This window comes from Cajanus cajan, chromosome 9, assembly GCF_000230855.2.
Source record: "Cajanus cajan strain Asha chromosome 9, NIPB_CcT2T_4, whole genome shotgun sequence".
Classification (NCBI taxonomy): domain Eukaryota; kingdom Viridiplantae; phylum Streptophyta; class Magnoliopsida; order Fabales; family Fabaceae; genus Cajanus; species Cajanus cajan.
The window spans coordinates 29649087-29658057 of record NC_138525.1 but is presented as its reverse complement, the minus strand read 5'-3'; positions in this window follow the sequence as shown (position 1 = coordinate 29658057).

Genomic DNA, 8971 nt, shown 5'->3' with positions numbered 1-8971 from the left:
TAGAGCACAAGGAGAAAAACACATAGCACAACCTAAAGCATTTATAACTTTTGAAAAAATAAATACTAAAGGCTTTAGGGTAGTAAAAACTATTCCAATTGAATTAAAATAGAAACATTCATTAAAAACACTAACCTACAATGTCTAAAGTCAACACCACTACCCACATTTCAATTCTCAAACCCATGGGCAAGATAATTTCACAATAACAAAGGTGTGACAACAATCGTTCATTAAACTTCACGATCCTTTATTCACAACTATGACGACACAAGGTTCTAAGAGGCAAAGCAAAAACTATGAAATAGGGAGAGACTATGCTTTAAAATCCTAACTAGAGATGGGTTGGGGTCATAGAGAACAAGTCTATTATATATATATATATATATATATATATATATATATATATATATATATATATATATATATATATATATATATATATATAGATAGATAGATAGATAGATAGATAGATAAATAGATAGTGTTGAATCCTGCCATAGAAATGTTTTAATAATGGTAAATCCTTAGTTCCACGTAATGATTATGGAAGAGTAATCACAATGGTACTAACAGTTCTACTTAAGTGTTTCAAATTTAAGGTATTATATAACATAAGTGTTTTAGCTAAGAAGAACACTCAAAAATAGAGACAAATATCTTTGTGGAATTTATGTCATTGATCAATCATGCTTATAAGTGTATAAGATTGATGTATTATGGAGTTTCAAGTTGGACATTTCTCTCAAGGAAGATACCTAGAAGATCTTTATTCTTAGTCTCTCTAGTAGAGCCTCCCAAACAACAAGTCTCAATTCAAGCTCAACTTCTTAGAAGAAATACACTGAAGACTCTATATAGAAGGTCACTCAGAAGCACCATCAAAAGCATACTCAAAAGAAGGCTTCAGATGAGGCAAACTACTTCAGAAGGATAGGTTGACAACACCAAAATAAAAATACAAAATGATGTCAATATTGCTTAAAAGTTAAGCCAACTCCAATGAACCTATTTTGGAGTCTATAAAAAGAAGACTAAGGGAACTTTTTGAAGCAAGCATGATTATTGAAAGCCATCAACATACAATCTAGCTTAGCTGTTACACTTACTTCATACTATATTTTTTAGAGATCTCATCTTCTACATTTGTAAACATACTTGTAATAGCAAAAAAAGTGAGAATACTTCCTTAGTGGAAGCTCCTAATCAAGGAAAGTATATTAAAATCTTAGCAGTTACTATGATTCAAAACCTAAATATTTATTTGCTTGTCTTGCCTAGATCTAGTGTTCAAAGAGTCAAGAAGGTGGGAAAAATTACCAACTAGATGCTTGAGGTTACTCAAAGTAGGAGGCTGTGAGGGTGAGGTTCTCAATAGGTGTTGAGAGAGTTACTTAGTAGGTAACTAAGGGTATACAAACAATAGGTGGTTGGTTTACGTAGGGAATTTAGCAGGTGGCTAGTTTTTTAATCAGAGCAGTTGCTATTAGTCATAGTGGAAAATCCTCACAATGTGTGCGAGGACTAGATATAGCCCAAGGTTGGGTGAATTAGTATAAATATTTATTTGTTGTTTCTATTACCCAATCTCGTTCATTTACTTTAACTATTTATTATTGTTTACAATCTCGATACATATTTATCTATTGTGGATATCATAAGTTGATAGGCTGGTCAAAGAAAAATTCTATTTTTATACTATTATAAGAATAAGCTTCTAAATAAATATTTTTTATAGGAAATCATTCAAAAGTAGAACAAGTCTTTTAGAACCATTAGAAGCATCAACTTCTGATCATGAGAATTTCTTAAAGACTTAAATTTTAAGAAATCCAAAATTCAACCTCGTTTCTTGTTGGCTAACATTTTCATACCATAGGAAGGAACATAATAGAGTGGAGGAGTACTCTTCTAAGAGTTACTCCAAGAATGAGCCATCTAGAGAAAAACTTGAGAAAAACAAACTCTCCTATAAGAAGGAAACCCCTAACACTAGTTTTAGGACTAGTAGTATTAAGTGCTTTAAGTGTCCAGCGAGAGGTCACATTGTCTCTCAATGCCCCACAAAAAAAACATGATCATTAGGGTCGTAGAGCATTATAGTAGTCATTAGAAGATTACATCTTCTTCCTCCACCTCTAGTGGAAGTGAAGAAGAAAGGGGGTAAATTCCAAGATATAGAATGCTTATCCCTGTGATGGTGATCTCTTATTGATTAGAAGGCTTCTTGGAAGTCAACCTTGTGAAATTAGTATTTCAAAAAGAGAGAACATCTTTCATGCAAGATGTAAAGTTTTATAACAAATTTGTTCTCTCATTGTAGATAATGGATCAAGTTGTAATTATTGTAGCACAACGTTGGTTGCTAAGTTAGACATTACTTTCATTCCTCATCCAAAAACTTACAAATTTCAATGACTTAATGAAGAATAAGATATAGTAGTCAATCAACAAGTGAAGGTCAGGTGTTCTATTGGGAATTATAAGGACCAAGTTTTATATGATGTAATTTCCATGGAAGCTTGTCATATTTTAATAGGAAGGCCACGATAATTAGATACAAAATCTATGCATAATGGCATTAGTAATGAAATATCCCTCATCCATAAAGATAAGAAATTTTTGTTACATCTTTTTACACTTACTCGAGTGGTAGAAGATCAAATACAAATGAAGCTAATGAGGAAAAACAAAAATAATAAAATAAAATAAAAACAACTCCTAGTCACTTTTCTATTAAAACAATCCATTTTTCATCACTCAATGAGTTTGTCAAGAACATTTTCTTTTTCCTTTCGGGATGGAAAGCTTAAGTAGGCTTTTCAACTCTCACAAGATGAACTCTCCAATGCATATGTTCTAAATCTTCCTAACATTTCCAAATCTCATAAGCTAGAATATTTTGCATTTGGATTAGGTGTGAGAGCTATTTTGTTGAAGGGTGGACACCCTATTTCTTCTTTAAAGATAACTTCTTTTGGTGTCACTCTTAGATACCCCACATATAACCAAGAGTTAAATACTCTTTTTTGAGCCTTCCAATCTTGGGGACAACATTTTGTTCCAATCATGGTGACTTTAGATCATCTTAACCCTTAAGAAAGCAAGGAAATTTAGTTGTAGACAGTTTAATTTCTAGGAGCCTAGGTGATCATATAAGATACCCAAGGCAAGTCTTTTTAGATGTTAGTAAAAAAAAATCTCCTTTAAAGAAAATAAGAAAAATTAGTTTAAGTCTACATAGAATGAAAGGGGTTCAAAAGGAATCTAGGAAAATAAAAATCTTGAATGATAGACCCATCCCACACTTAGAGACGATTAACAGGCTAGGCCTCTTTGATCATCAAGAAAACAACACTTCTTATACTTGAAACTTAGATTCTTTATCAAGAAGAAAAAAAGGCTTGTGATTTGAGAAAAAATCCTCTTGAAGAAGGAGGGGGTGATGACAACATGCCAAGGGGCCAAGTCCTAAAAGAGTCAAGAGGAGTGGGTTGGGCTTAAAAGATGAAGTCCCAAGCTATTATTGGTCTTTGGGTCAGTTTTAGCAGTCTATTTTCTCTTGTAAATATTTTCTTAATTTTGACCTAATATTTTTTGGTCAAATAGTGTAAGAATTTATTTCCTTGTAATTTTCTTTTTAGGGGGAATGCTAAAAAAATAAGATATGTTTTTATTGAGTTTGAATGGCCTATGAGAGAGCGAAGGAGGTGTTTGAAACCTCATGTTGGATGCCCAATTTGTGGACAAGTATCTCTCATGATTTATGCAAATTCCAACAACTTACATGTGTCACACCTAGTCACACTTTTAGCACCTTGTCATATGACATGCTCTCATTGGCTCTTCTAAATCTAGGATGTTGATATTTAGTCACATTATTTAGTCCTTGCCAGCATGTTACCATTGACTTTTCTAGATCTAGGATAGTGACATTTTTAGGAGGAAATTCAAATTTGAAAAGTAACTAGAATTAGTAGTCTTAAGTACTAGTTAACCTAACCTTGGTTAACTTTAACTATGGTTAGCTTGACTTGCACCACAAGCTACCAAACACTACATATACATCTCTCCCTATGCAATTTTGTTACTTTTGAATAATATAGGAATTGAATTGTTCAAAATTCTCTCTTCAAAAGCATAAGCTCTTTCCTTGGAGAACTTTTCTCCTTATAAACTTTTATCCAAGAATTCGCAAATTCTTCATCTCTTGCTTATCTTCCTAGGAAGTGATGCACCATTCTCCTTCATCTTCCACCATTTTTGGTTTGTTTTTTAAGCTTGGAGATCCATGGATGAAGATTGGAGCATCAATGGAGCTTGTTAAGAAGAAACCTTAAGCATATTCTCACTAGTTTCATCAATGTTAATTTACTTGTGTAATCACTTTATCAGACATTTGTTTTAGTTCTTGTGTTTGGTTACATGTTATTATGTGATACCGTTATTTGAGGGGATTTGCAAACAATATTTATTCAATAAAGTTTATTTTCAATTTTTTTTCCATCTTCTTTATTTTATGTCTCTATATGGGATAAAAAGTGTCACAATTTATTGGGTATAATTTTGTTATATTTTTCTTATTATAATTAAAATCACCCACATAATGCATGCTCATGCCATGCAACCAATAGTACTATAATTATACAAATAATAGTTTCAAAATCCAAAAAAAAAAAAGTCTAATTTAAAATAAGTTAATATTTATGTTTATAAAATTTAATCTTAACATACTCATGGTGAAAATTAAATTACTACATTCAAATTAAAAATTAAAAATTAAAAAAATTTAAATTAATTTATTTAAATAAAATAATTAAAGAATGATAAAAATTGAAATAAAATAATTAAACTTAAAATTTAAACACACCATCAAAGAAATGGTTAGAATTTCTTTATTTTTGTTTTTTTTTTTTGTCTTTTGTTAGGAAGGGTCATGATATCTGACGCGCCATTTGGTGGGGCCTACATGATTAGGTTTTGGTCCCTTGCAGGCCGCGTGCATAGGGAAGCCCATTTTATTGGTTAATTTGGGCTTTCTTAACTAACTTTGGAGTGGCCCCACTCTTATAACAACAGTTCCAAGAACAACCCTTTGTCGCCCACAGATTTCATATAAACTTAACACATAAATCATAAATTCCCAAATATCATTATTATATGATTAGGGGCATAGGCTTATAGAGTAGGTAAGCTTCTAAGTTCAGTTCCCATTTAAGGGGAAAGGGGTTTCAACTCCGGATACTAAATACTCTCTCCGTTTTTTTATTTTTATTTTTTTATTTTATAATTGTTTTTTAGTATTTTATTGTCTTTTTTTTTTATTGTTATTTTACTAAAGTTAATAATTTATTAATTTTTTTTATTTTTACTTTTAATAATTAATGTATGTTTATTGAATAATATGTTTATTTATTTCTAGTGTATATCTATTTTTTCTCCAATCACCTATATGATTAAATGGAGTAAGTTACTATTTACATGTGTATTCTAATAATTAATGATTAATTCATGGATAGGTGTGATTAAATAGAATAGGTTACCGTTTACATGTGTATTCTAATAATCAATGCATTAATTCATGGACTTCTCAAAAGGTGCATAATAATAATAAGTGTACACAAATTAACAGTCTCAAGACTTGAATAAAAAAAAATATATATATATATATATAAAACAGAAAAGTAAGTAATAAAAATTTTTAAAAACTAAAATATCAATCATTTTCTTAAGTCCAATACAAAACCTTAAACGATTATGAAAAAAAATGGAAGGAGTATAGAATATGTCAACCTTTTCCATTTACTTATTTATTTATTTATTTATATTAAGATAAGATTTAATTAAACTATATAAGCCACTCTGGCCTATTCCCTCTAAATCGGAGATAGACACCAGGCCACCACATGAATTAACAATGCCACCACACAAATTAACAATCCTATCACATTCTTTGTAATTATAGCTTTCGGCTACTTTCTTTTCCAGTTCGCGACCACCAAAATTTCTCTTTAATATTATTTCTTCTACTCACGCTTCATGCTTTTAAAATTTTATTTAATGATGTAAGTTCTTCTTTAATATCCATCACAAATCATTATAGTATAATTTTAAGATAATTATTATAAAAATTAAAAACTAATTATATGTATAATAGTTTGTGATGTATCATTAGGATTGCCTTAATGATTAGAGGATTATAATAATATAATGTGATCTTAAGTTTAAATTTGGTTATCATTAATGTAATTTCTATAATAAAAGAATAACAATTCGTGATTAGATATCGCTTTTTATGGTTTATTTTCTCTTTGAAACATCCATCCGTCTTTTTTTTAAGTATGAAAGCAACATGTTATATATCTTTATGCAATTTGACATTAAGTGAAGAGGATACTTGAAAGGATAAATTACATTTATAATATTGATTATAAAATCAACGATTAAAGATTGTTATAAAATTAAATTCATAAAAAAAAATATAATTTAAATTAATTATAATATCAGTTTTCTATTTTTATTTTTAATTACTGGTGATTATTAAACTTTATTTCCTAAAGTATAAACTCTTAACTTCAAAGGAGCCAAATCCATCTTTATGTATTTTTTCTTCTTCTTATATTCGCTCTCCAACTGGGTTTTCTTATTTAACAAATACATATGACTTTATTTTTATTTTAAATAAACACATACCTAATATAAAATCAAAATTATCAAATCGAACTAGCTAGTTGCAGTGAGTTTTATATGTGTATTTATAACGCCTGTTATACAAACTTGTTCTATTCTAAGATGAGATCAAGATAAGGTTAAGAAATAAAAATAAAAAAGTAAACATTTTATTATACTCTAATAATAATCATATAATTTTATTTTATTAATTAACATATTTATAAACTTTTAATATAATTTAAACAGCTCACCTCATATAATATGTAGATCAATTTGAGTTAAGTTATATATATATATATATATATATATATATATATATATATATATATATATATATCAAAGATATTTATTAATGTTGACTTAGTGTTGGAGGATTATGGTAGAATATATGAGATTTTAGGTTCAAATTTGATGTTATTATTGTAATTTTGATAGATAAAAAAAATATCGTTCCATCCACTTAAGACTATGTAAGAAAAGTTTAGAGACTCTACTTGAAAATACAAATTGAAGAAAATTGTGTTGTAGCATATGAAAACACCGTTAACTAATTCAATGAAAATTTATATTCAATTGATCTAATTTAGTTTCGTTCACTTGTTATGATTAGGGATGTCAAAAAATTTCATATATGTGAGTATCCACAACGGGTAGAAAATGGATATTATAAATGGGTTGGATACAAATATTTTTATACTCGCATATTAATGGGGGAGGGTGTGGGTATTATAGTATTCATACTTACTAATATTCAATTTATTTAGACTTATATGAATTTGATTTTATTTGAACTTTATTTGGACTTATAATAATTAAGTATTGTACATTACTATCTTTTATTTTGATTTGTGTAATCAAAATATTTTATTTTAATAATTATTATTTGAACCTTAAACTTATATGATTGAATGTTTAAAATTAGTTTTTAAATCTATTTATTATTGTTAGTATAATTATGAAGAATATTTGAATTTAAATTTTAATCTTTAAACTTTTTTATGTGGATTTTATTTAAATTTTTAGTTATAATCTTTAAACTTTTTTATGTTAATTTTTATAACTTTTAAAAGAAAAAAAAACTATTACAACTAATTAAAATGTATGGTTAAAATATTTTATTAAATATTTTTAAGATATTTGTTTTAGTAAATACCCATGCGATATCTACGAATATTGAAAAATATGCAGATACCCCGCTCAAGGAATATTGACACAAACATGAAAATGGATATGTACAAATATTTATTCGATGGAAAGACTGTCAAAGAACTACTATCCTTGCCCGTACAACTTTGTTAATATCCCAAATTATAATGAAATTGATGATTAGTTATTGTGTATTGGAATTGTTATAGTCTTTTATATCAATTAATTTCTTTTGCTCATTAAAAAAATTATATTGGAGTCAGATTGAGTTATTAATTTTAAAAATTAAGACTAATCAAAATTCAAATAAATTATTTATACCTTAAAAAAAGGTGCTAGTTTCGTTATATTAGCATGTCACTCACCAAAAAAATTCCAAAATACATGTATAAAAAATTATCAAAAGATCGAATGGGAACAGATGTCAACAAAGGCATGAATTTATTAAATGACACTTTCATTTTCTTTGCCAAATAGTTTGGCAGTTTATGAATTAATCTTTGCGGTGCATCTTATAATATCAAATTCTTATCATCAATAGTGGCTTAGAACTTTTTTCAAGCAACTTTCAGGACTAAGACATATATACAAGTCAGTGTCAAATTCAGTCACTTAAACATACCCTAATTATTAAGCCTAGCATACTCTAGAAACTAAATATAGCTAGTTGATCATAACTTAAACGCAAAAAAAGGAAGTCCATTTAATGATGTTGAAGAGAAATTAAATGGTCAAATCGTTTGAATAACCTTGTGAGGGTAATGAAATCACATCTCAATTATCCAAAAATGGTGGGAATCAACCTGCTATATGGACTTGTTATCATTTTAAATGGTCAGTGAGGGTAATTTTGCGACATCCTAATTAATTTCTTTATCTTTTCAAATTCGGAAATTATGAGATTTTTGGCAAGTGTATAAATTGTTGAAAATAATAAAATGGATAAAAATAAAGTATCCGATTCATATAGATTTGCTTTATGATTGATTAATCTAATATAATCTTAATTAAGAAAAAAGTTATTTGAAGAATACATAAAAGTATAGAACATATTTTAAGGTTTTGAGAATAAGAAGAAAAATAAAAAAAGATAATAACCTTCTTGATACACATCCTTCTCAATTACTATCCGATTTTAGTAATTTTCATGATA